Source organism: Lactuca sativa, chromosome 6, assembly GCF_002870075.4.
Source record: "Lactuca sativa cultivar Salinas chromosome 6, Lsat_Salinas_v11, whole genome shotgun sequence".
Lineage (NCBI taxonomy): Eukaryota > Viridiplantae > Streptophyta > Magnoliopsida > Asterales > Asteraceae > Lactuca > Lactuca sativa.
Window position 1 is genome coordinate 158,906,486 of NC_056628.2, and position 27,843 is coordinate 158,934,328.

General features: G+C 35.3%; 1 pseudogene; it reads left to right on the forward strand.

The window, feature by feature from the left end:
- Positions 1–937: 937 nt before the first annotated feature.
- Positions 938–27,097, forward strand: LOC111901210 (17.4 kDa class III heat shock protein-like; annotated as a pseudogene).
- The last annotated feature ends 746 nt before the right edge of the window (positions 27,098–27,843 follow it).

The following is a 27,843-nucleotide window of genomic DNA, read 5'->3' on the forward strand; positions in this document are numbered from 1 at the left end:
ATTAATAAAAATTTACCTCTCTCTCTCTCTCTCTCTCTCTCTCTCTCTCTCTCTCTCTCTCTCTGCAAATATGAAACACTCAAGAACACATATTGAAACTCGGGAACACATATTCATATTCATGAACACATACACAAACACTCCATATTTTTTAAGTTTATTCTCCAAACACGCACGCTCAAGAAAACATACATGAAATCAGATCTGATGAAGGGTTTTCTAATGAACACATTCAAGAAGAAGAAATCAGATCGAGTATTGGGTCTTTGATCTCATCCTTAGACGATGATCTCCTCCTTCTATTCCTCCTGTTAAAAGAAGCCCTAGCATGAAACTCTACGACCCCGTCATCGTTAACAACCATAACGAATCAAGATCTAGTAGGGGGTCGAAGGCGGCAGCGGCTAGGGTTTAGACTTGTTCCCTCCTCGTCGCCGTTCTCAGTGTAGATCTATCCAACCATCGTGTTTCTCCTTGTCGCCACCATCTCTGAAACGAATCTGTAACAGGCTAGGGTTTGTAATGGTGGCAAGCTGAAACCCTAGTAATGGCGGTGCTGGACTCAACCTAATCGACTAAGGTGTGGCGACCACCACCTCTTTACGAACCCTTCTCAGATCTTACACCGATGAAGGTTTGGCGCTGAACTCGACTGCTGTCCTTCTAGTTTTTTGAAACCTTAGCTTTTCAGATTTGTTGTGGTGTTTATGTGTGTATGTGTGTTTAATCTCTCGTTGGTCTTGTTTGAGTTTGTGTGTGTGTGTGTGTGTGTGTGTGTGTTTAATCTATATGTGTGTGTGTATTTGTGTTGTATCTGTTGAAAAATTAATGGATGTTTGTGTTGATCTGTGTTTGCTCATCAAATTTCATTTTTATGTGGGTGTGTTCATTTGATCTGATTTTTTGTATGTGTTCATCCGATTTCATTTAGGTGGAGATGGATATGGCAAATTGTGGTTGTGGCGGATGGTGGTCAAACAATGGTGGTGGAGGACGACGGTCGAATGGTGGTGGTGGCAGAAGATATTCTTTAGCGTTCTTGAGGAAGAAGAAGAAGATGGGTGAGAAAGAGAAAAAGAGAGAGAGAGAGAGAGAGTATTTTCTTTTTTCTTTTCTTTTTAATTCTATTTAATTGTTGTAATAAAAGAAAATTAAAATATTAAATAATCAGGGGCAAAATCATCTTTATAAAAAAGTTCAAACAAAATCGGACCAAATTCGCAACAAAATGAAAAGTTTGGACCTCTGGTGCTAGTCCAAACATTTTTGGACCAAAGTGGCAATTTTGAGCTAACCACAAGAACCATTTGTACAGTTTTGTCTTTTTAATATTAAAGAGTAAATTACACCAATGTTCCTATAGTTTGGAATAGTACAATGGTCCTATGGTTTTGAATATGTTTGGTATTTAATTTAATTTTTTTTAAAAAAATTATAAGAATGGTCCCTATGTTATGTCACAACTCAAACGTTTGGTCCAAAAAGATTTTGACTCGTGCTAGTGGTTCAAAAGATTGATTTTGTTGCGAGTTTGGTCCAAAATTTTTAAAACTTATTAGTAAGATATATTTATCCTTGATATTTTCCCCTTTTCAATTTTATATTAAATAAATAAATAAAGTACTCACCCCGCCTCTCTCTCTTTCTCTTGTCAAGAAATCAACTGATTAATTCTCAATTCTAATCTCAAAAGAAACAAAATCATTAGCAGGGTTGCAATTTCATCTCTAAGAGATCTGGATTTTGGTGGTTTAGTGAGCCATTAGTTGGATGTCCCTGACGCAATTGGGAAGGTAATCTTCCCTTCTTCTCGTTCCTATCACGGAAATTGTAACGCTCGTGTTTCTAGGCTAAGCATTAATATGATGATGTAATAGTTAGGGTCAACAATTGTAACCTAATTTGAAGTAATAAAGATGAATTACTTGAATATTATATAAATTATGTGATTTTATGTGCATTATACTCATTTATAAGGTATAATAAATTAAAAATGAAAATAAGTGTCAAAAATAAAATAATAGATAAACCCAATATCTATGAAGACAGTTGTAGTGGTCGTGACAAAGATTCCGGAGATATAAAGAACGCCGAAATCCGAGTTATAACGAAGAAGTTATGACTTGTCAAAGTTTTACGGCTAAACCGGCACGACACTGCGTAACGTAAATGTGAACTTTTGATAAATTACTTTTTAGCCTTAGCGATCTAAACATAAGTCGTAGTTTACATTAAACCGAGAACGTGCGTAAAAACATCCAAATCTGATTTCGTATGAGGAAGTTATGATTTTTCTAAGATTTAGCATAGCAATGCACAACGTGGAATTCAAATTTTAGATCGATCGATTTTTAGCCGATACAGCCTAAATGAGAATTGAATATCTCATTAATAGGAGCTCAACGATAAAAAGACAGTCGAAAACGGAGTCCGTATGTAGAAGTAATTAATTTTATACGGTCGTTAACATTGTGATCTTCTCATACTGTTTAATTTAAAATTGGTCGAGAATTAGCCAATGGAGTCAACGTGGATATAAAGAACGTTGAAAACGGAGCTCGTATGCGAAAGTTACGGAATTTAGAAGTCGTAAGGGTGTTGCTACGAAAGGGGTGGCGTGGCTTAATCTGGACCATTGGCTTCTCCCCACGCTTTGCCACCAGATGGTGACATGTGGCACCAAATCGAAGAGTAAGAGGCTCAAACTCGATGAGTTTGGATATTTTCCAGCCTATAAATAGGATTCGAGAGCATCCCATTTTCTTCACACCAAAAGCCTTTCTCTTTCTCTCTCTCTCTCTCTCTCTCTCTCTCTCTCTCTCTTTCTCTCTCTCTCTCTCTCTCTCTAACTTCTCTCTGATCCCTCCCAAAGCCCTAGTAACTACTAAGTGCTAGAGGAAACCCCCGGAATGCCATAAGGATCCGAGAAGAAGAGCTTTCGGCTCGGAAGTTCTGCCCCGCAGAGCCCGGTTCCTCGCTAAACCCTCTGTAAGTTGAGTTATGCTTACCGTACTTTAAGTATAACTTATGTTTAAGTTCATTATCGTTATTATGAACCTATAAACAAGATTTATCAGTGATTCCAAGTCGTTATACTGATTGATCTACTTATGGGGATGATATATATATGTTGTGATTTAGTGAGGTGTTTAAAGTGGTATTTCCAAACAGCATACTTATTATACCAAACACCTCCGATATGATCCTACCTGGTTGTTCCTTACTTGATAGATCATGAAAGTAGACTTTAACTTAATGATGAATCTAGACTAATGATTAGTCGTAATAAATATTAGAATAAGACTTAGTAATAGTAATGCTAGATTATGTCAAAGGAAAAGACAATTGCTAGAAGCGAAGCGTTGCTCGAATTTCGAGTCGTCACTTTAACAAATGAGTGCATAGTTACTTTCATCATACACATAAACATGAAGTATTTAATATAAATTACATGATATGTGTGCATATTATTTGTGTTCTGGATATCTATGTTTGATGAATGATATATACATGTTTTAAATAATTTAAACTGTACATGTATTTTATATCTACGAATATGTTGGGTAGAACATGTGTAGATGAAATAGTTGATGTGTGATGAAATAAAATGATGAGAGGCCTCGATGTTTACGATGATCCAGTCATCTAGCGGAGTATAGATGACGACCATAGATTATTCTAGACAGTCCAGTGGAATGCTAGCAGGCTCGCAACCTGTAGGTGTATATTTGAACTACGTGTTCACCAGATGTACTCCATCCCCCTCATGGTTGCCTTATTTGACATGTATTGCTGAGGAATCCCCAAAGCAATGTTGTCACCCCGATGAAAGTCCTTAGGTTAGGTCCCTTATAGTAGATGCTTTAGGGACGTAAGGTGAGGATAACGGGAATGGGTAATCGGGTTGAATGATTTGACGAAATTAATGAACTTAATTATTATGGGTTGAAAACCCTATGTGCTCACCAGGCTCCCAAGCCTGACCCACTCAGTTTCTTGTATATAGTAGTGGCAAGAGAGCACATGAGTGATGGTTTGATGAGAGATCAATGGATTATAGGCCACTAGAATAAATAGATGTTGTAAGGCCTATGTTGTTTCTGTTTATGCTTTTGATCTGTATTGACAATGATATCACGATGTTTTTTTTAATATAATGAGAATACATTTCTTCGGAAATGTTTTGATAAATTTTTTATCATATTTTTTGGAATAAATTGCGCAACATATTTCTATAAACGTATACTCTGATTTTCAAATGACGCATAAAGAAATCGGTCTTTTCTGTCCGTGAAATTGGGGATGTCACGGTTGGTATTAGAGCATTAATTTAAGCGAACTAGGAATTTGTAGGATTTCTAGACTTAAACTTAGAATGCTAAGCGATGATTTTGAGATGAGTGTCTAGTACATTTTAGACACGAGCACTAGCTTATTTTAGGAAAGATGCCTAAATTGATATTATATGCTAAATAATTTATATTATAGCTATAAAGATGCCTTATATGCTATTATTTGATCGGATCTATGGTTTGTTGTCGACTAGATCTCGAAACTTTATGTGTTCAGGATTCTAAACATATAATTATAGTATTAGAATTAGCATATAACTTTTCGGAGTGACAAGGAGGATTAAATGTCAATCGTAAATAAATATCTAAATTTTCCTACTTTAGTATATAGATTGTCATGGCAAGAACCCGAAGCAGATTCGAAAATGCCAATGGAAATGCTAATGGTAATCAGCAGCCTCAGCCGCAAGCCCGCAAGTTACTATGCGTGTGCCGGTAGCAGCAGATGCACCTGCGTCAATCACAATGGCATGAGTGCAAGTGATGATCCAAATAATGTTGGATCATCAGATGGAGGAAACAAGGAGTTTACTTCAACATAATAGGGATGAGCCTACTATGCCCGTTGAACAACCCGAGCTGAACATTGAGCAGTCTAATGAAGGGAACTATAGTCAGAATGTTAGTCAAGCTGAACCACGAGTGGGAAGGAGAAACCATCACAATGGAAGAAATGACGGACGTGGATGAAAATACATGGATTTCATGGCATCGAAACCACCGTGTCTTTACGGTAGTCCGACGCCGGTGGAAGTAATGGATTGGATCTCCAAGATGAAGATGATGTTTAAGAGTTGCATTTGCAACAACAAATAAAAGACCGCTCTCGTGGTTACACTGTTAAAGTCTGGAGTACTGAGCTAGTGGAAGCTACTAGCTGATACGATGCCCAAGGGAGAGGCTAGCAAGATGTCCTGGGAAGACTTTTTGGTGCAACTGAAAATGCAATACTGCCCTGAGAAGGATCTTCTAGAAATCAACAATGAGTTTTAGAATCCGAGGAAAGGAAGAATGAGCGTCATCGAGTATGCTGCAAGTTTTATAGAGAAGATGAAGCTTGTTCCTTACCTAGTTCCAACTGAACTCTCCAAGGTCAACAAGTTTTCCGATGGACTACCAGCAGACATTGGTCTAATGGTCAAACAAGCAACTACTTTGACGGCCACCATGTAGGCTGCTAAGAATGTTAAAACCCAGATAAGGGAAAAGGGTCTGGAGAGAGCTGAGGTTGGTGAGAAAAGGAAGTTTGATGGATCTTCAAGGTCCAAAAAGAAGAGAAAATTCTCGAAGTCTGGTTCGAAGAAATTTGGAGGAGGAGGAAACGAAGCTAAGTGGTGCGAGAAGTGTAAAAAGAAACACTTTGGGAAATGTAGCGAGGAGGTGAACTTATACATGTGTGGAAAGACTGGGCATTATGCTAACGAGTACGCATCCAACAAAAGGGTGGTCTATCGATTCAACAAAGAAGGGAACATTTTGAAAGACTACCCGAAGAAGAAGGAGGCAGCAAGGCCCAACATTACACTAAGGCCGAAGGAGAGAGCTTTCCAGATGACTCTGGAAGCCGCAAAGGATGAAACAAATGTCACTTCAGGTACCTATCTTGTAAATGGATTCCTTGCCAATATATTGTTTGATTCCAGAGCGAATTACTCCTATATATCACAAAAATTTGGTGGAAGACTAGCATTGCGTGTAGATAAACTTGATAATGCTCTAGTTGTAGAAGTTGCCAGTGGCAAATTCATGCCTGTTAGCGATTGCATTAAAAACATCGCCATCGACTTGAATAGAAACGAATTCCACGAGGAGTTGTTACCCATTGAGTTGAATGGTTTCAACATCGTACTGAGAATGGATTGGCTTAGCGCCAATGATGTCGAGATACTATGCAAGAAGAAGATAGTAAGAGTGAACCCACCCGGAAAAGAGTCATTTATGGTGTACGGGGAAAAACGTAGAGTGATTCTGGAATCATTTCCCTGATGAAAGCCAGAAAATGTTTGTCTAAAGGATGCACATCATACTTGACATTTCTAATAGATTCAAAGAAGGAGAAGAAAGAAATACAAAGATTACCAGTGGTGTGTGACTATCCGGAAGTCTTTCCCAAAGATCTTCTTGGATTTCCCCCTGATAGACAAGTGGAGTTTTGAATAGATTTGTTACTAGGATCAACACCAATAACGAAACGACCATACTGATTAGCACTAATAGAGATGAAGGAGCTTATGATGCAACTTCATGAGTTGTTGATGTTGGATTAATGTCTAAGTCCGTAACTATATTTGGTATGTACTGTTGGATTAGTGTCTAAGTCCATAACTATTTTGGTATGTAGTTGACCCGATGGTGCATGGTCCTTTTGGGTTGCCTTCACCAAAGCAACTTGATAGGATGAATTATGGAGAGGAAGGATTAAATATGATTTATTAATATATTATGAGAATAATATATTAAAGGAGAAATCATATTGTTTAATTAATATTAGTCAAGAATTAATAAGAATTAAGTTTGTGACTAAAAGACATTAATTAAAGTAAGGAACTAGAACTGTCAATTGTATGATAGTTGAATATTGAGCTAATGGACTCCATATTAAAGGGTTGGACGAATTCTATGAGGAAACCCATTAGAAATCGTCCTAGGGCCTTTAAGGAAGGTGTCCATGGGTTGCTTAGGGCTTAAGCATCCAAAATAGGGTTTCCTTGTTAGATAACCCTAATAGCCTCACTATTTAAAGAACCCTTATGCCCCAAAAACGTGGTGAACTTGTTGATTAGGGTTTCCACACGTTTTGGGCAGCCTCCTTCTCTTCTCTTCTTCATCCTCTTGCTCTTGGTGTTTGTAAACCATTAGAGGAGTGACATTTGTGACTCTAAGCTTTCTAAAGTCATTACAAGGAGGATTTGAGATTGTTATTGCTACATAAAAATCAAGGTATGATCTAAACCCTAATTCATATGTTATATTGATTATCATATACTAGATCTAGGGTTTATAGCCTTAGATGAACTGCATGTACAATAGAGAAACCTAGATCCAAGCATTAGGGTTTGTATGAGCACATAGGATGTTCTTATGGCCAAAACCCATCAGTGGTATCAGAGCCCGATTGGTTTCTATTGTATTGATGCCTTGTATGTTTGTTCAAGTTGCAAAATTGATTTTTAGCCCACCTGCCTGATGAACTCAGCGAGTTCCATTGTGGACTCGACGAGTAGGCCCCTACTCGACTCTGTTCTAGGACATTAAAATCCGATTTTATACATATTTATGAGTATATCCTTGATTAAACAAAAGATAATTACCAATTGATTAGATAATAACTTCCTTATATGATAAAGTTCGATTATTTGTATTAATTGGGTAACTTATTTTGCAAGAAATTGAAATTGGGTCAAATATAGATAATGATAAAATTAATTGTTTAATTTATATTATTTGTTATTTGATCCTTGTGTTATGAAAAGTTTCAATTTTCCCCTTTAGGTTTTATAGTTTAAATTTGAACTCAAAAGTTTTTATTTTTGAAATTTAAATAGTTGAAACCCTAATGTTTTGAAAAGGTTTCAAAACCTGACCTCAAGTTTTGGAATTTAAATTTTGATTAAAAGTTTAATTTTGATGTATATTTAAATTCTAAACCCTAAAGTTTTGAAATGTTTCAAAACTTGCCCTCAAGTTTTGGAATTTAAAAGTTGATTAAAAGTTTAATTTTGGAATGTTAAATTCTAAAACCCTAGTGATGTTTTGAAAATTTCATATCACACCCTTATGTTTTTATTAATTAATTAAGGTGTATAATTAAAAGAGGTTTAATAAATCCATAAAGCTTTGGTTTACAATTTAATTGAATTAAAAGTATAATTGTTAAATTTGACCACCTAGTATTTTAAAAGTGTAAAATACACCCTATACTATGTATAACATTAAAAGTCTAACATTATATATATGTATAAGTAAAAGTCAGTCTTACCGTTAGTAGGCCTTATTCACAAAGCTGGTCTATAAGGGGTGTTTAAGGAAATTGTCTATAAAATGGCGATTGAATGGGTATGCACTCTTACCCACCTCACCCTTGACTAGTGGAGGGTCGTTAGCCGAATGGGTAGGATAGAACAGAAACCTTTCATTATAAGTATAATGAAGTACAAAAGTAACTAAATGTTTTACAAATTCTCAATCTTAGTTACTTTAGGCAAAAGTGAATTGATGCAATTCCATGAAATTACACTTTGTACCCTTGCAAAGACATTAGTGGAGCGTGTGTGGTTAACCGACACACTAAATGGTTCTAAGCAAAGGTGGCAAAGGGTGACTCAATGTTTGTCATAGTTCGGTGGAGCGTGTGTGGTTTACCGGCACATCGAATAGGTGACTGTAACATGTGAGGGCACCATGTAAATTTGCATGGTTATTCACACCCGCTTTGTGATCCTCGGCATCCCAGTTACAAACTAGAGGGGCATATCGAGATTTAAACATGCCATTGAAATGTTCAATGAGTCTCAAAGGATCTAGCAGTTTTCATAGATTTAAAAATTAAATTTCTTTTTCGTTTTAATGGTGGAAATTAGTGAATCGTCATTCACTTACCTTCAAATATTCTGCAACTAGATTACGGCATCCCTTTTCTAGGTTGTAGCGTATTGTGTTGGGTCCTAGCCTTAATATCTCATTTGGGTGATTTATTAAGGACTCAATCAATCAACTAACTTGAATTTGTTTTCTCCCGTTTTGTAGATGTCAAAGTACGACAACTATGGTCTTCCCAAATCCTGTGGAACAAGCATTCCACATGAAGATGATATTCCACGATTCGATTGAGGAACAAGAAATCATGCTTCATTACCTCCTCCTCCTCTCGTTGTTCTCCCTGACCCACAAGATCGAAGAATTGAAAGGTTCAATGTCACTAAAGCCCTATTGGAAATGAAACATGAAGATGGTAAACCCGTGTGTGCCCACGTTCTAGGAATGAAATCACACATCGATAGGTTGATAATGTTGGGTGCGTCATTCCCTAATAAGTTGGCTGTGAACTGGGTTCTACAGTCACTCCCCGAATCATATAATTAGTTCAAAAGAAAGTATTATATGATGGATCATGACGATAACCTCATTGACCTAACTTACATGCTCATTGCTGCTGAATCAGAAATGATTTGGCAAAGCAATGGAACATATTTGTTGGGAAAGTCAACCAACCATGCTTCCGAGGACGTTCTAGGAGAACCGACCTGCGTTTGCTGCCAAGAGAAAGGGCGTTGGATACAAGTCTGCCTTAAGAGCCTGAAGAGTCCAGAAGATTGGAGAGTCAAAGAGTATGACTATGCTTCAGGTAAAATCCACTATCTAACTCCATTAAGTTCCTATTCGTTGATTCTTAATACATGATGTGATAAGATTACATTTGAATGTTTTGCATGATCAGTGAAAAGAGAGGAAGCTTGATGAAAGAGCAAGATAAGTCTAATCACGAAGAAATGGATCTCGATCGCATGGATTTGAAGATTAGATTTTGAGCTTAGAAAGTTATGATAGAGTTGTTAGGAATTTTTCTTTTGACTACATAGTTTTCAGTTGATTTTGCATTGTAAGGAGAAATGTTTTCTGCTGATTTTATGAATAAAATAAAATTTTGATTTGACTTATTTATTTATTTATTTATTACCTTGCAATGAAATCGTTATGAAAAATTGATGTTTGCATATTTCTACAACGAATGGATAAGATTCTTAATTATGTTAATAATTGAAATGTCAAGAATTTACCAAATATGGAGAGTTTCTCATCGCCCAAGTTTCAATTGGACAGAAACTTGGAATCATGCAACTTGGTTACACGATGAATGAAAAATTTCATATTTGGAAATTAGACTAATTCGTTGACAAAGTGTCAAGTGAAGGACTAGGAGATCGAGTACACAAAGTTGTGTGTTAATCAAGTCCACCACAAGGGTAACAAAGATATTCGTCATGATTTACTAAAGGATTAGTAAATATGATTATACTTATAAGATTAAGTGGAATTCTGAATTGATTAAAAAAAGGTTTAAATCAATATCAGAACGAATAAAAGAATCAAGTAAGCAGAAAGATAAAAGTTTCTCTATTCTAAGAAGAAGGGAGAGTACCTTTTATACTTTATGATATGTCTTAATGATTAAAGAACCATATTTCAATTGATCCTCTAAAATAAGTCTTAGTAGAAGTGTATGTATAAGAAGAGGAATCAAGAATTGTAGAAATGATTAGATCAAGAAGTCAATCATACTTCATTCCAAAACAAGCCTTAGAGTTAAGATTGTAATATTGAGTGACAAGTCTTAAGAAGGTTTATAACATTCATCAAATGTAGAATTTGGAAAAAGGCTTTCCTATTCTTGCACATTTGAAATTAGAAAGTTGCGATGTCTTGGATAAGACAAAGACCAACTAGGACCAATTTTATGAAATGTCTTGTCTTGATAAAGGCTACACTAACTCTTCAATATTTTTTTGTCAAGAAATGTTTATTGACAAGAGAATCTTATATGTCAAGGAGTCAGTGGGAGCCTTAATGGTCTTGAAAGGTTTCATGAACAAATCAAGAATAAACCTTATCGATCATCACTAGCACACGAGTAGAGGTTTACAACCTATCGTGTTGACACTATTTTGTTTCTATGCCATTCCAATCGAGTTAATTATGCATATGAGTTCTATGAGTTCTCATTTGAACGCATAAAAGGCAAGGACCTTGATCAATGAAAAGTAAATTGATAGGAAAGGGTGAGCTGCTTAACTACTTGGAAGACATGGTGGGCAGCCGTGTTACCATAAGGCAAGAAATCAAGATTGAGAAGGTTCGGTCCATATGATTTTGGATTTGTCGCAAACCTTGGTTTAAACAAATTCACATGGATAGGAACACATACACCATTAAAATCTAAGTGTCATAAGATTCCCTCCTTCATGAAAATGACTATGAGGAAATGCTTTCACTAAGGAAGATTTTAAGAAGATAGTGATTGTGAAAATTGTATTCTCGAATTCGATTATGGTTACGGTATCCCTTTCCATGATTCGAATTATGAGATTTGGCAATTAGTCTAAATTGTTTAAGACACACATATAAACTATCTAAGACAAAGGTGTATAAGTTTAAGAAGTCTTGATAAAAGATTATCAAAGCATTAGGTAGTAGAAACATGAACTTAAGAAATTCAATAAGTATTGTTTTTCTGGAAGTTAAGCTGGTTTCTGAATACATGTCAAAGCTAGTGGGAGCATAAGTGTTATGTTTGTAATAATCATCGTGATAGTGGGAGCATAAATGTTATGATTGCATGATTGTTAAGGCAAGTATTGAAAGTTAGCAATATTAATTATAGATAACAAGAGTCATACTTTGCAAAGTTGTAAGGGTTGAATAGTTGTTTTGCTATAATTAAGGGAGAGAATATTATGCTTCGGTTGTGGAATGTTAATAAACTTAGTCAAGGATACATACTGTGTTCTTAAGTTTCGATTATGATTACGGCATTCCTCTTCATAATTTGAATTATAAGAACGTAGCACATAAAATATTATGGCAGAAGATTGATAAAGTATCAAATCTCTATGTAAGACACTATGCATTGTGTCCCATATGCTTCGGGTATAGGATCGATTGCAAATACTATAATATTTGAACATTATAAAATTTTCCGAATGTCTAGCACATTTAGATGGAAAAGGACAAGAATCGGTTTGACTAAGATAATTAAACAACTATCAAAGGACAATCCAAAGTTCGCCGAGGATTGGTCGCTTGTGAGTAGTTGAAAGTATAGTATTAGATGGACCATATCGACGTTATTATGAATAGAAAAGATTCTATTAAGAATGAGTTGTCATATGGAAAATATGGAAACGTTTCCATATTGGGAATTGAATGTTGAGAATCAATGTCTAGATTAGAAACTTTTATGCAAAAGGATGTTCAAAGGAATGTACTTTGAGTGAGAGACATCACATCTATGGAATTGTCTTGTAACAATCTCCGATAGAGGACTTTGTGATTTCATTGACAATAGTCATTGTGACTTTAGTGCAGTGATATTACGAAAGGATCATTGAAAATGTTAGAATCTAACATATTTTATAAGTGGCAAGAATTTCATATTCTTTCATTTATGAAAAAGGATTAGGAATTGTGAAATGAGTATGATTGGAAATGTGTTCATTTGATCTATTTCACAAAGTAAGAACTGTAGGTAAACATTATGTGCATGCTGAGAGCATGGGACAGGTATTGTAATAATTCAAGTAAGAAGTTGATTACCCGAAACAATAAATAATGAGTAATCGATATGGTGATAAATAAAAGGTGTTTTATTTATACTCAAAGGTTTGAGGCCATATGGGATTAGTATTATTCTTGTATTTCACTTTGCATGTTTTAACTTCCTGAATAATTTAATTAGTTGGGAACAGTCAAATTATTCGAACGGGCCACAGTCATTCATATGTTGGAAGTAGATATGAATGAAGACTATCGTGAATTGGTGTGTGGATTGTCTAAAGAGCATTAGACATAAGCAAATGTTTGCTGCAATGTTCATGAGTGCTTATGAATATGATTTGAGCATTGGATTAAACCCACGCTCACTTGGATCACTTCATGGATTTCATCACGAGTGATTGGTGAGATGATAACATCTTATATTCTTGAAATTGAGATGTGTGAGTTGTATCTTGCGAGTCGGTTGCACATTGATAATATGTAAACGCACCAGTAACTTGGTGTTATAAAATATATTGTTGTGTGTGATTTAGTGAGTGAGTGAAAGCAAGCATTGAGTCAAAGTTTTTCCGTTCCTTTTATCCAAAGTAGGATAAAAGCGATATATGTGGGCCCCTCGATGATTTAGTGATGGCACCTAAGCGCTTTGCCAAGCCGGGGCTAATTTGATGTGTTCAAACTGTAGTCTGTTGTCAGTCGCCATAAATCTAAATTCGGGAAACAACACATAGACAGAGAGAATGATTTAGATCCATGTCTCAGTCTATACAATATCTAGAATGGAGGAATATATCATCCCTTATCTAAAGGACACGCGTATCTGATAAGATCAGAGTTGACAGCGACTTTAGAAAGCTACGATTACAGATCAGGATCTGAAGTCATACGCAAAATAGTTATTAGACTTATCAAAGTGGGAGACTGTTGGATTAGTGTCTAAGTCCATAACTATTTTGGTATGTACTTGACCTGATGGTGCATGGTCCTTTTGGGTTGCCTTCACCAAAGCAACTTGATAGGATGAATTATGGAGAGAAAGGATTAAATATGATTTATTAATATATTATGAGAATAATATATTAAAGGAGAAATCATATTGTTTAATTAATATTAGTCAAGAATTAATAAGAATTAAGTTTGTGACTAAAAGACATTAATTAAACTAAGGGACTAGAACTATCAATTGTATGATAGTTGAATATTGAGCTAGTGGACTCTATATTAAAGGGGTGGACGAATTCTATGGGGAAACCCATTAGAAATCGTCCTAGGTCCTTTAAGGAAGGTGTCCATGGGTTGCTTAGGGCTTAAGCATCCAAATTAGGTTTTCCTTGTTAGATAACCCTAATAGCCTCACTATTTAAAGAACCCTTATGCCCCAAAAACGTGGTGAACTTGTTGATTAGGGTTTCCACACATTTTGGGCAGCCTCCTTCTCTTCTCTTCTTCATCCTCTTGCTCTCGGTGTTTGTGAACCATTAGAGGAGTGACATTTGTGACTCTAAGCTTTCTAAAGTCATTACAAGGAGGAATTGAGATTGTTATTGCTACATAACAATCAAGGTATGATCTAAACCCTAATTCATATGTTATATTGATTATCATATACTAGATCTAGGGTTTATAGTCTTGGATGAATTGCATGTACAATAGAGAAACCTAGATCCAAGTATTAGGGTTTGTATGAGCACATAGGATGTTCTTATGGCCAAAACCCATCATGTACTTGACCCGACTCGACATTGTCCATTTGGATTGCACTTCACCGACACAATTTATATGGATAGTCTTTTGAGAATAGTATATTTATGATTTATATTAATATATTATAAGTTCTAATATATTAATATGGAATCATATTATTTAATTAGTATTTATCAAGAATTAATTTAGAATTAATTAAGTGATCAAAAGGAACTAATTAAATATGGACTCTTATATATATATATATATATATATATATATATATATATATATATATATATATATATATATATATGGAATGTGCGAAGTTCATTTAGGTTGGGCTAAGCTATCATGGATAGTCCATGGAGTTTTAACCCATGGATCCTATGAAATGAAAGGTCATGGGTATTAGGGTTTAGATGAATGTAACCCTAATCCTCCATACATTATAAAGAGGCCTTTGGCACAAGAAATGGCACTAGTGTGTGAGGACATAAGAGTGGGACGATTTTAGTGTGCATACATATTCTCTCAAGTGCTTCCAAGGTGTTTTGGTGATTTGTGATTCCACTTGAGGCTTCCACACTATTGGGGCTAAGCTCTTAAAGCTTGAAGACATCAAGCTACATCGAAAGGTATGTCATCTAACTAGAACTTTATTGTATAGGTGCTTCATAATATGCTAGTTAGGATGAAACCTTGGAAAGTTCTTATTTGCATGTATGATAGAGAAAACATAGATCCAAGGTTTATAGGGTTGCATGTACGTCATAGGAGTGTTAGAATGCTCAAAACCCAATAGTGGAATCAGAGCCATGGGTTGTTTTCTGTTATATTCATGCAAATGTTTGATTTTCAAAGTTGAAAAAAAAAGAAAAAAAAACATGAAGTTTGTCAAATTTTAAGATATTTACTTGTTTTGTGAAAAACTAATTATTTGTAAAATTTGAATCATGTGCTATATGAGTTGAATTAGGTCAAATTTAGTAAAAGATAAGATGATATTATTATTTTATTAGTTTTAAAAGTTTGATCTAAATGTTTTAAGGAGTTACAAATTTTGGAGCTCAAAAGTCTTTTTTTAAAGTTGTGATGTTAAGAGTTGTGAAACTTCCATAAGTTATATGAAAGTTTTTTTTTTTTTTTTTTTTTTTTTTTTTTTTTTTTTTAAATTGATTCAAAGTTTTTATGGAGTTACAAAATTTGGTGTTAATGTTTTAAAGAATTCCATAACTTGTTCTTAAGTTATGGAACATGATAAATTTCATCATAAAACAAGTATTTAACTCCATAAGTTATGGAATCCAAAAGTTTTCAAGAGTTACAAAACTTGTCCTCAAGTTTTGGAATTTGGAAAAAGTTTTTTATGAAAAAAAAGAATTGAATTCTAAAACTCTTGGGTTCATAACTTAAACAATTAATTAAATGGTTTTAATTTTGAATTTAATAATTGGAATTATGATGTTTTTATTGAATAATTCAATTAACTCTTATGGACTTTATTAATAGATAATTAAAGTGTTTAATTAAAAGAGAATTAATAATGCCATAATGACATGGTTTAAGTTTAATTAAATTAAGAGTATAGTTTAATTAATAGATTAAACCACCAAGTATTTTAAATGTCTAAAATACACTCTTATACTATTATAATATTAAAAGTTTAATATATTATATGTATAAGAGCAAGTCATCTTACCATTAATCGGCCTCATTCACGAAGCCGGTCTATAAGGTGGGTATAAGGTTACTGCCTATAAAATGGCAGTTTAATGGGTGTCCACTCTCACCCACCGCTTCCTTGACTGATGGAGGGTCGTTAGCCGAACGGGTAGGACAAGGACTATAATTCTCCCTTCATTAAAAGTATTAATGATAAATACTAAGTAACTAAACACTTATAAATTCCCAATCTTAGTTACTTAGGAAAATGTGAATAAGGTGCTAATCCATGAAATTACACTTTGCACTTTGTTTAAGTCATTAGTGGAACATGTGTGGTTAACCGGCACACTAACCTGGATTTAACAAAGTAGGCAAAGGGTAACTTAATGTTTATCATAGTATCGGTGGAGCGTGTGTGAAAAGTTCAATGAATCTAGGAGTTTCAAAACCAATTAAAACCTAATAATACATTTCGTTTATCTTGGTGGAAATTGGTGAATCGTCGTTCACCTACCTTCTAACATTTTATAGCTTGGATTACGACATCCCTCTTCCATGTTATAAAATGGTTTGCTGGGTCCTAGCCTTAATATTTCATATTGGGTGTTATATTAAGGACTTTAGATCAACTATCTTGAATATCTCCCAAAAAGATGTCTGGTTTAGACATCTATGATCCTCCCAAATCTCTTGGAACTTCACTTCCTCCACCTCCTCCAATTATTCTCCCTAACCCACAAGTTCAAGGTCACTTAAGCCCTATTGGCAAGAAAGGTCTATGTGTGATCGCATCTTGGAGATGAAGTCACATATTCACAAGCCGGGAGAGTTGGGTGTCACACTCTTGAGAAAGTTGGTGGTTCAATCACTTTCTAAGTCACATAGTGAATTCCTCTGGGACTACTATGAAACAGACTATGACATGACCCTTAATGATCTTATCTATTTTCTTGGTGCTACTGAATCAACAATAATTTGGAGCACTGGGAGAGCAAATTTGATTAGTATATCAACTTCCCAAACTACCATGGACATTGACTATGGTAACATTGGATATCTAGAAAAGCCTTCTCTTCCCAAGGAAAGGGATTGCCATAGTCCCATGTACCATTCCCAAAGAGTCCCTATGTTTCTCTTGCCACAGGAAGGGGCATTGATTGCGAAGCAGCCTATTTACCTGAAAGATCATAAGGTTGATCAAGTCAAGAAGATTGACTCTACTTTAGTTAAAGTGCACTATCTAACTTTGTTAAGTTTCTATTATGAGATTCTTGTTACATGATGTGACTGGTTCACATGTTGATGTTTTAAGAATCAAAGAAAAGTGAAGAAACTTAAATGAAGTATAGGCTGATTCTGATCGCGAATATGGATCTCGATCGCATGGTTCTGTGATCAGAATTTTGAGTTGTTGCTTAGGAGTTATGATATATTGCTTAGGAATAGATAAAAACAAAGTTTTTCATGTGGTTTTGCACTGTAAGGATAATTTTTCCGCAAAGTTTTTAAAATAAAAGGAAAAAAATTTGATTTTATTTATTTTAAAATATCCTTATAATGGCATTTGTGAAAAGAAAAAAAATTGTTTCTTATATGATTCCATTAATAGCAAGAGTGGAAATATGAATTTGATTCTTTCAGTTGTTGTAGTGTCTAAATTTTCAAAATAAGGAAAGATTCTCATCACCCAAGTTTCAGTTGGATAGAAACTTGGAATCATGCAAGTTGTATAGTATGATGAATGAGAACTTTCAAGCATTGGAAAATTAAGACTAATTACTTGTTCACATGGATGTGTGAGTCAAGTAAAGGACTAAGGGACCGAGTACACATTCTTGTGCACTGATCAAGCCCACCACAAATGTAACTTGAGTGACATATCTTAAAGAAGGTTTATTAACACTAGTGAAATGTAAGAGTAAAAGGTTTTCTACTCTTGTACATTTGAATTTGGTAAGTTGTGATGTTTTGGATAAAACAGAGACCAACTTAGGCTAATTGTTTTAACTATTTGTCTTGATTAGAATCCACACTATCTCTTGAATATTTGGCAAGAAAGTCTTATAGGTCAAAGAGACAGTGGGAGTCTAAAAGATCCTGAAAGGGTTTCAAGAAGTAATCAAGAATAAAACATGTATTTCATCACTAGCACAGAACTAGAGGTTTATAACCTTCTGTGCCCATTCCAGTTAAGTTGGCTATACATTTGAGTTCTACATGTTCTCAATTGTTTGCATAGCTACTTGGAAGAAATGGCAGGCCCTTGAGCTGCCAGGTGGCAAGAAGTTAAGATTGCACAAGTTCAATCCTATATGAGTTAGGATTTGTCACTAACCTAGTCTTGTGATTATGGCTTGACAAATTCACATGGATAAGAACACATACACCATAAAATCTAAGTGTCATAAGGTTTCTCTCTAATTCATGAAAATGATGGTGAGGAAATTCTTTCACTAAGTAGATTTTAAGTAGATAGCAATTGTGATATTTGTAGATCTCAAAGTCGTTAGTGGAGCGTGCGTGGTTAACCGGCACACTAACATTGACTTATGAGAAATGGCAACAGGTCTAAACAATTGAGACTATGATTATGGCATCCCTTTTCATAGTTCTGAAATTGTTTAGACACACCTGTGATCTACCTAAGATAAGGTGTATGATTTTGATAAAGTCTTATAAAAGCAATCTAGTATCAGAAATCTAAACTTTGGTAAGAATGTCAATAAAGTATTGACTTCTTGAGGTCCAACTAGTTTCTGGATACATGTCAAAGCTAGTAGGAGCATAAGTGTTATGCTAATAATCATCATGTTAGTGGGAGCATGATAATTATGATAAGTATTGCAAGTTAGAAATGTTAATTATCGAAAACAAAAATTTCAATTCATGAGGTTGCAGGGGTTGAAAAAGTTGTTTTGCTATAATTAAAGGAGAGGAAATTATACTTCATTCAATTCTAAAATACTTAGATTGAGTTTATAATCATTCTAAAGAGCTTATATTGAGATTTTTAATCACCTTTAGTCAAGAATATATATATGAATTTCATGTTGGATTCGTTCAACTTAAGAAAATTCTATACATTGCGTTCTCAAAATTCGATTATGATTACGACATCCCTTTTCACAGTCAAATTTTGAGAATACGGCAAACAAAAAATAATTGTGGCAAAAGACTAGTCTAGAACCATGTCTTTATGTGAAACATCATGAATCGTGTCCCATTTACTTTGGGTACAAGATCGATTACATGTGCTATAATTTTTATCCTTTCTGAATTTTCCAAATGCCGTGGGGCATTAAGGGGAACAATGTCTAGAATTGGATATGACTAAAGTGATTAAGCAATTATCGAGGACAATCTAAGGTTTACCAAAGATTGGTTGCTCAAGGACAGTGGGAAGTATACTGTTAATATTGGAAGGACCATATTGACATAGTCTGAAAAGAGGCAACTCTTGTTCAGAAGTGGTAGTCAAAATGGGAATATAGAGTTGTCTTCATAGGTGGAAGCTATCTGTGTAAGGTTAAAGAAACTTAATGCAAGAAGCATGTTCAAAGCAATGCGCTTTGAATTTGAGACATCATTTCCATGGAATTGCTCTCAATTGGAATACTCTATAATGATTGTTGCCAAGTCTTTGTGGCTTTGTGCATAATCATTACAAGAGGAGCAGTGCATATAAGTTTAAAATCTAAACAAATTTCGATAAATGTTTGGAATTCTTACATTTATGACAATGATTTGGAAGTGTGAAAAGAGAATCATTGAAATTATGTTCAATCAATCTAGTTCACAAAGTAAGGATCATAGACAAACATAGAATGCATACTTGGTGTATGGAAAAGCTATTGTTTAGAAAACATAGTGTACATGCTTGGAGCATGGGACAACTAGTGTTTTCAATTCAGGTATAAAGTTGATGAAACCAAAACAATGAATATTGAGTAATCAGTATGGTGATAAATAAAAGTGGTCTATTTATATTCATAGGGTTTGATACCATATTGATTCATTTATTCTTGTGTTTCATTTTGCATGTTTTGACTTCCAGAATAAATTAGGTCATTCTTCCCGAATGACTAAGTTATTCAAACCATCCACAGTCGGTCATATGTTGGAAGTAGATATGAATCAAGACTGTCATGAGTTGGCGTGTAGATGTCCAAGTTGTTGGACATAGCAAAGTATTGCTACAACACTCATGAGTACTCATAAGTTCTGAGTATTGGATTCAACCCGCGCTAATTTGAATCACTTCATGGATTCTATCACGAGTGATCATGAGACAATAATATCTTATATTCTTCAAACCTAGAGATATGAGTTGTTACTATAAGTTGGTTGTACATTGATTGCATGAAAACGAATTCGGTAACTCAATGTTATAAAACGTGCCTTTGTGTATGATTCAACAAGTAGTAGAACAAGCCATATGAGTTGATGTTTATCCATTCCTTTTACCTTCGGGATAAAAGCGATATCTATGGGCCCCTCGATGATTTAGTGATGACACATGTGAGTGCTTGGCCAAGCCAGGACTGATTTGATTTGTTCAATTAGTTAGTCGTCATAAATCGGAAATCGGGAAACAACAAATGGACAGAGAGAATGATTGATAATCCATGTATCAGTCCATATGATATCTAGAATGGAGGAATATATGATCCCTTATCTAATGGACAAGTCATTGACAAAGGTCAGAGTTCGTTGACAAGGTCAGAGTTCGACAACGACTTTAAGAGTTACGATTACCATTTAGGTTTTGAAGTCATACTCAATAATAGTTTTAGACTTATCCAAGTGGGAGACTATTGGATTAATGTCTAAGTCCATAACTATATTTGGTATGTACTTGACCCGACTCGGCATGGTCCATTTGGGTTGCACTTCACCGACACAATTTATATGGATAGTCTTTTGAGAATAGTATATTTATGATTTATATTAATATATTATAGGTTCTAATATATTAATATGGAATCATATTATTTAATTAGTATAGATCAAGAATTAATTTAGAATTAATTAAGTGATCAAAAGGAACTAATTAAATATGGACTCTTATATATATATATGGAATGGGCAAAGTTCATTTAGGTTGGGCTAAGCTATCATGGATAGTCCATGGAGTTTTAACCCATGGATCCTATGAAATGAAAGGTCATGGGTATTAGGGTTTACATGAATGTAACCATAATCCTCCATACATTATAATGAGGCCTTTGGCACAAGAAATGGCACTAGTGTGTGAGGACATAAGAGTGGGCCGATTTTAGTGTGCATACATATTCTCTCAAGTTCTTCCAAGGTGTTTTGGTGATTTGTTATTCCACTTGAGGCTTCCACACTATTGGGGCTAAGCTCTTAATGCTTGAAGACATCAAGCTACATCGAAAGGTATGTCATCTAACTAGAACTTTCTAGTATAGGTGCTTCATAATATGCTAGTTAGGATGAAATCTTGGAAAGTTCTTATTTGCATGTATGATATAGAAAACATAGATCTAAGGTTTATAGGGTTGCATGTACACCATAGGAGTGTTAGAATGCTCAAAACCCAATAGTTGGACAATGGTTTCATTAGACCTAGTTCATCACCCCGGGGAGCTCAAGTGTTATTCATGAAGAAGAAGGATGGAAGAATGAGGATGTGCATAGACTACAAAGAGCTAAGCAAGGCAACGATAAAGAAAAAGTACCTACTACCAAGAATTGATGACTTGTTCGATCTGCTGCAAGGTTTGAGCTATTTCTCAAAGATCAGTCTTAGGTTAGGATATCATCAGTTGAAGGTGAGAGAGCAAGATATTGAGAAGACCGCATTCAGAACGAGATACAGACACTATGAGTTCTTGGTTATTTCATTTGGACTAACCAATGCTCTAGCAACATTCATGTATTTGATAAACTGGGTTTGTAAACCATTCCTCGATAAATCTGTGATAGTGTTCATAAATGACATTCTGATTTACTCAAAGATCCATCATGAGCATGGTAAGCACCTGCAAGAAGTGTTAGAAGTTTTGAAGAAGTAGAAGTTGATGCAAAGTTCTCCAAATGTGATTTTTGGATACGAGAAGTCCAATTCTTGGGTCTTATTGTTAACCAAGAGGGAATAATGGTTGACCAAACAAATATTGAAGCTACAATGAAGTGAGAGCGACCAAAAAGTCTCACTGAGACTCGAAGCTTTCTGGTATTAGCTGGATATTACCAAAGATTTATCCAAGGATTTTCTTCGATAGCTGCTCCATTGACGTCTTTGACCCATAAAGGAGCTACATATACATGGAGTGAGAAACATGAAGAAGCATTTGAGAAGCTAAAGAAGAAGTTGTGTGAAGCACCAATTCATTCTTTACCCGATGGAGTTGAAGACTTCGCAGTCTAGAGCGATGCATATGGAGTTGGGTTAGGTTGTGTTCTGAACCAAAGAGATAAAGTGATAGCATATGCATCTCGACAATTGAAAGAGCACGAAAAGAACTACCCCATTCATGATCTGCAGTTGGCACCACTAGTGTTGGTATTTAAGATATGGAGGCATTATCTTTATGGCACGAAGTGCAAAATTTTCACTGATCATAAGAGTATCCAGTATCTATTTAATCAAAAGAAATTGAATATGAGACAACGACGCTGGCTAGAGTTACTCAAAGATTACGACTATGAGATACTTTACCATCCTGGTAAAGCAAATGTTGTAGTCGATGCTCTAAGTTGGAAAGAAAAAGGCTGAGAGCATTAAGAATTGAAGTTGTCTCAACGATTGTGGAAAGCATCAAGAAAGCTCAGGAAGAAGCTTTAGAGAAAAGTGACCGGAAGGAAGAACGTTTAGGTAAGATGTTGGTGCTCGGTACAAACAATCAAAGATTGAAGATATTCCAAGATAGGATTTGGGTGCCTAATATGGGACGAGTAAGGGATCTTCTGATGGAAGAAGCTCACAAGACCATGTACTCAATTCATCCCGGCAGCACTAAGATGTATAGGGATCTGAAGCCCTACTACTGGTGGTCGACGATGAAGCTCGATGTTGCAAAGTATTTGGCCGAGTGTGTAACATGTACGAGAGTTAAGGCATAACATTAGAAACTATGTGGGAGTTTAGAACCTTTACCTGTACCCATGGGTAATGGGAAGACATCACCATGGATTTTGTGACTAAACTGCCCAGAACGAAGAATGGTCACGACATGATTTGGGTAGTCGTAGATCATTTCATAAATAGTGCACACTTCATAGTAGCCAATGAGAAATGGTCTATGGATAATCTTGCAAATGCTTACGTGAAGGAGGTAGTAAGACTTCACGGTGTTCTTATAATGATTGTATCAGATCGTGATAGTCATTTCACGTCAAGGTTTTAGAGGAGTCTACAAGAGGAAATGGGTACGAAGTTGTGTTTAAGTACAACTTACCATCCACAGACTGATGGTCAAAGCGAAAGAACAGTTCAAACACTAGAATATATTCTAAGAGCATGTACCCTAGAATTCCAAGGTAACTAGGATGAGCATTTACCCTTGGTAAAGTTTTCCTACAAAAATAGTTACCATTCGAGCATGAAGATGGCACCTTATCATGCTTTGTACGGACAGAAGTGTCGTATGCCATCTTGTTGGCTTGAGGCTGGAGAGAAGCAATTTATGGGCCCCAAGATAGCCCATCAGCCTGTTGAAAAGTTGAAAGTGACCAAAGAAAGGATGTTAGCAGCTCAAGATCGTCAAAAGAGCTATGCTGACAATAAGAGATGATCGATGAAATTCAAAGTTGGAGATTTGGTTTTGCTCAAAGTCTCTCCATGGAGGGACTTATAAGATTTGGTGAGAGAAGAAAGTTGAGTCCAAGGTTTATTGGACCATTCAAGGTTCTTGATTGGGAACCAAGCTTACAAGCTAGAACTACTAGAAGAACTTGATGGTATTCATAACACCTTTCGGGTGTGTTATTTTAGGAAGTTCACAGGTGAAGTTCCCGATATAATTCCACTTACGAAGTTAAGGATGAATGAAAATAAGAGGCTAATTGAACAACTTGAGGCAATTATTGACCGTAAGTAAAAGAAGTTGCGGCGCAAGATGGTCGACTTAGTGCTTGTGCAATGGAAACATACAAATGTGCTGAACCTCACCTGAGAAAGAGAGAGTGACATGATGAGTAGCTATCCACATCTGTTTGCTGATGCATGATTTCAGGACGAAATCATCCTAAGGAGGAGAGAATTGTGACGCTCGTTGTATCTAGGCTAAGCATTAGTATGATGTAATAGTTAGGGTCAAACTATAACCTAATATGAAGTAATAAAGAGGAATTAATTGAATATTATCTGAATTATGTGATTTTCTGTGCATTATTCTTATTTATAGGGTATAATAAATTAAGAATGAAAATAAGTGTCAAAAATAAAATAATAAATAAACCCAACATCTATGAAGAAAGATTTAGTGTTCGTGACAAGGATTCCGGAGATATAAAGAATGCCGAAATCCGAGTTATAATGAAGAAGTTATGACCTGTCCAAGTTTTACGGCTAAACTAGCACGACACCGGGTAACGTAAAGAATGAATTTTTGATAAATGACTTTTTAGCCTTATCGATCTAAATGGAAGTTGCAGTGTAAGTTAAACTGAGAATGTGCTTAAAAAGAACGTTCAAATCTGACTTCGTATGGGGAAGTTATGATTTTTATAAGATTTAGCATAGTAATGCACAACCCGGAATTTCGAATTTTAGATCGTTCGATTTTTTGCCGAAAAAACCTAAATAAGAATTTAATATTTCATTAATAGGATCTCAACAATAAAAAGACAGTCGAAAACGGAGTTTGTATGTAGAAGTTATGAATGTTACACGGTCGTTAATTGTGTAATCTTATCATACTATTAAATTTATAATTGGTCGAGAATTAGCTGAAGGAGTCAAAAGGAGATTTGTAGATCTTGTCAATACCTACATGTGGATATAAAGAACGTCGAAAACAGAGCTCGTACGTGAATGTTACAGAATTTAAAAGTCGGAAGGGTGCTGCTCGATAGGGGTGACATGGCTTAATCTGGACCATTGCTTTCTCTCAACGCCTTGCCACCAGATGGTGACATGTGGCACCAACTCAACGACTTTAGCCATTTTCCAACCTATAAATAGGATGCGAGTACATCCAATTTTCTTCACACCAAAATCCTTTCTCTCTCTCTCTCTCTCTCTCTCTTTAACTTCTCTCTGATCCCTCCCAAAGCCCTAGTAACTACTAAGTGCTAGAGGAAATCCCCGAAGTGCCAGAAGGCTTCGAGAAGAAGAGCTTTCGGCTCGAAATTTCTGCCCCGCAGATTCCGGTTCCTCGCTAAACCCCCTGTAAGTTGAGTTATGCTTACCGTACTTTAAGTATAACTTATGTTTAAGTTCATTATCGTTATTATGAACCTATAAAAAAGATTTATCAGTGATTCCAAGTCATTATACTGATTGATCTACTTACGGGGATGATGTCTAGGATGTGATTTAGTGAGGTGGTTAAAGTAGGATTTCAAAACAGTATACTTCGTATACTAAACGGACCCTACCTCAGATATGATCCTACTTGGTTGTTCGTTACTTGATAGATCATGAAAGTAGACTCTAATTTAATGATGAATCTAGACTAATAATTAGTCACAATATATATTAGACTAATACTTAGCAATAATAATGCTAGATTACGTCAAAGGAAAAGAAAATTGCTAGAAGCGAAGCATTGCTCTACTTTCGAGTCGTCACTTTAACAAGTGAGTGCATAGTTACTTTCATCTTACACATAGATATGAAGTATTTAATATAAATTACGTGATATGTGTGCATATTATTTGTGTTCCTGATATCTATGTTGGATGAATGATTTATAAATGTTTTAAATAATTTAAACTGTACATGTATTTTATATCTACAAATATGTTGGGTAGAACATGGGTAGATGAAATAGTTGATGTGCGATGAAATAAAATGATGAGTGGCCTCGATGTTTACGATGATCCAGTCATCTAGCGAAGTATAAATGACGACCACATACTATTCTAGATAGTTCAGTGGAACGCTAGTACACTCGCAACTTGTAGGTGTTTATTTGAACTACGTGTTCACCAGATGTACTCCATCCCCCTCACGGTTGCCTTATTTGACATGTATTGCTGAGGAATCCCCTAAGTAATGTTGTCACCCCGATGAAAGTCCTTAGGCTAGGTCCCTTATAGTAGATGCCTTAGCAACATAAGGTGAGGATAACGAGAATGGGTAATCGGGTTGAATGATTTGACGAAATTAAGGAACTTAATTATTGTAGGTTGAAAACCCTATGTGCTCACCAGGCTCCCAAGCCTAACCTACTCAGTTTCTTGTATACAGTAATCGCAAGAGAGAACATGAGTGATGGTCTGATGAGAGATCAATGGATTATAGGCCACTAGAATAAATAGATGTTTTAAGGCCTATGTTGTTTCTGTTTATGCTTTTGATCTATATTGAGAATGACATCCCAAGATTTTTAATATAATGAAAATACATTTCTTCGAAAATCATTTGATAAATTCTTTATCATATTTTTGGGAACAAATTCTGCAACATATTTCTTTAAAAGTATACTCTGATTTTCAAATAAAGCATAACCAAATCGGTATTTTCTGACCGTGAAATTGGGGATGTCACAGAAATGACGAATCAGAAGGCTACATTGCAGTGGATATACTGGAGACACCCAAGGAACTTATTATGTACATGGTCGTACCTAGTTTATCCTAATATGGAATCAGGTAAATGATTAGTTGATGTAATTTGAAGAAAATTAGAGATTTAGAGAGATCGACTGAACTTGTGTTATTTTTTGTTGCATGTGACAGTGGAGGATGAAAAATTACTGGTGGTGAGAAGAAATGGGAATATGAAGAATGAGGAAAATGAGGAGGAAGGGTGCAAGTACCTGAGACTGGAAAGGAGACCTCCTCAGAAGCTAATGAGGAAATTTCAGTTGTCAGATAACTGTGATGTCTCGAGCATCACCGCCAGGTGCAAAAACGGGGTGTTGACAGTGATGGTGGAGAAGATTCCTCCGCCACCCAAATCCAGCACTGCTGAAGTAGTAATTTCTTGAAGTGGATAGTAATTTTAGGAGTGTTTATTTGGTTTGGTTTGGGGTTTAGTTCATGTATTCATCGAAGCTTTTAAGAACCTCCAAACCCAGAATAATCAAAACCTATAAAATCAAAATTGAAACCGTAAAGGAATTGTGGATAAATTGCGTTCTCGGGTGGGTATCGCTTGCAGATTGTCAACAAAAATAGAGATTATACTTTCATCTTTGCTCTTATGAGTAAGTTAGCTGAAAATTTGTGTTTCATTCTTCAAATCTGAAGAATTATATATTCAAATATGAATCTCTTTCAAAACACCTTCGTAATCCTGCCCTTGTCCTAATTTGCTTTCGATTCTGTTCACCTGTTGAAGGATGGCTGTTTTTTTTGCTTGAGTAAATAGTTAGGTTGTGGGTTTGATGATGGTGTGGGATTGATTTCTTCACCAAAGCATGGACACAACAAGAAAGAAGTGTTTGGGGCTTGATTAATTGTGTGTGTGTTCTTTTTAGGAAAGAGACGAGAAAGAGAGGTATTTTATTTTTAATTGTTTTTAAATTATTGTAATAAAAGAAAAATAAAAAATAAAATAATAATGGGCAAATTTGTCATTAGAAACACTTTGGACCAAACTCGCAATAAAATCAAACTTTTGGATCACTGACGCGAGTCCAAATCTTGATTTGATCAAACTTTCAAGTTATAACATAACACAAGGACAATTCTTGGAATTTTGTTTGTTTTTTAGCTTAGAAATCCCTATTGA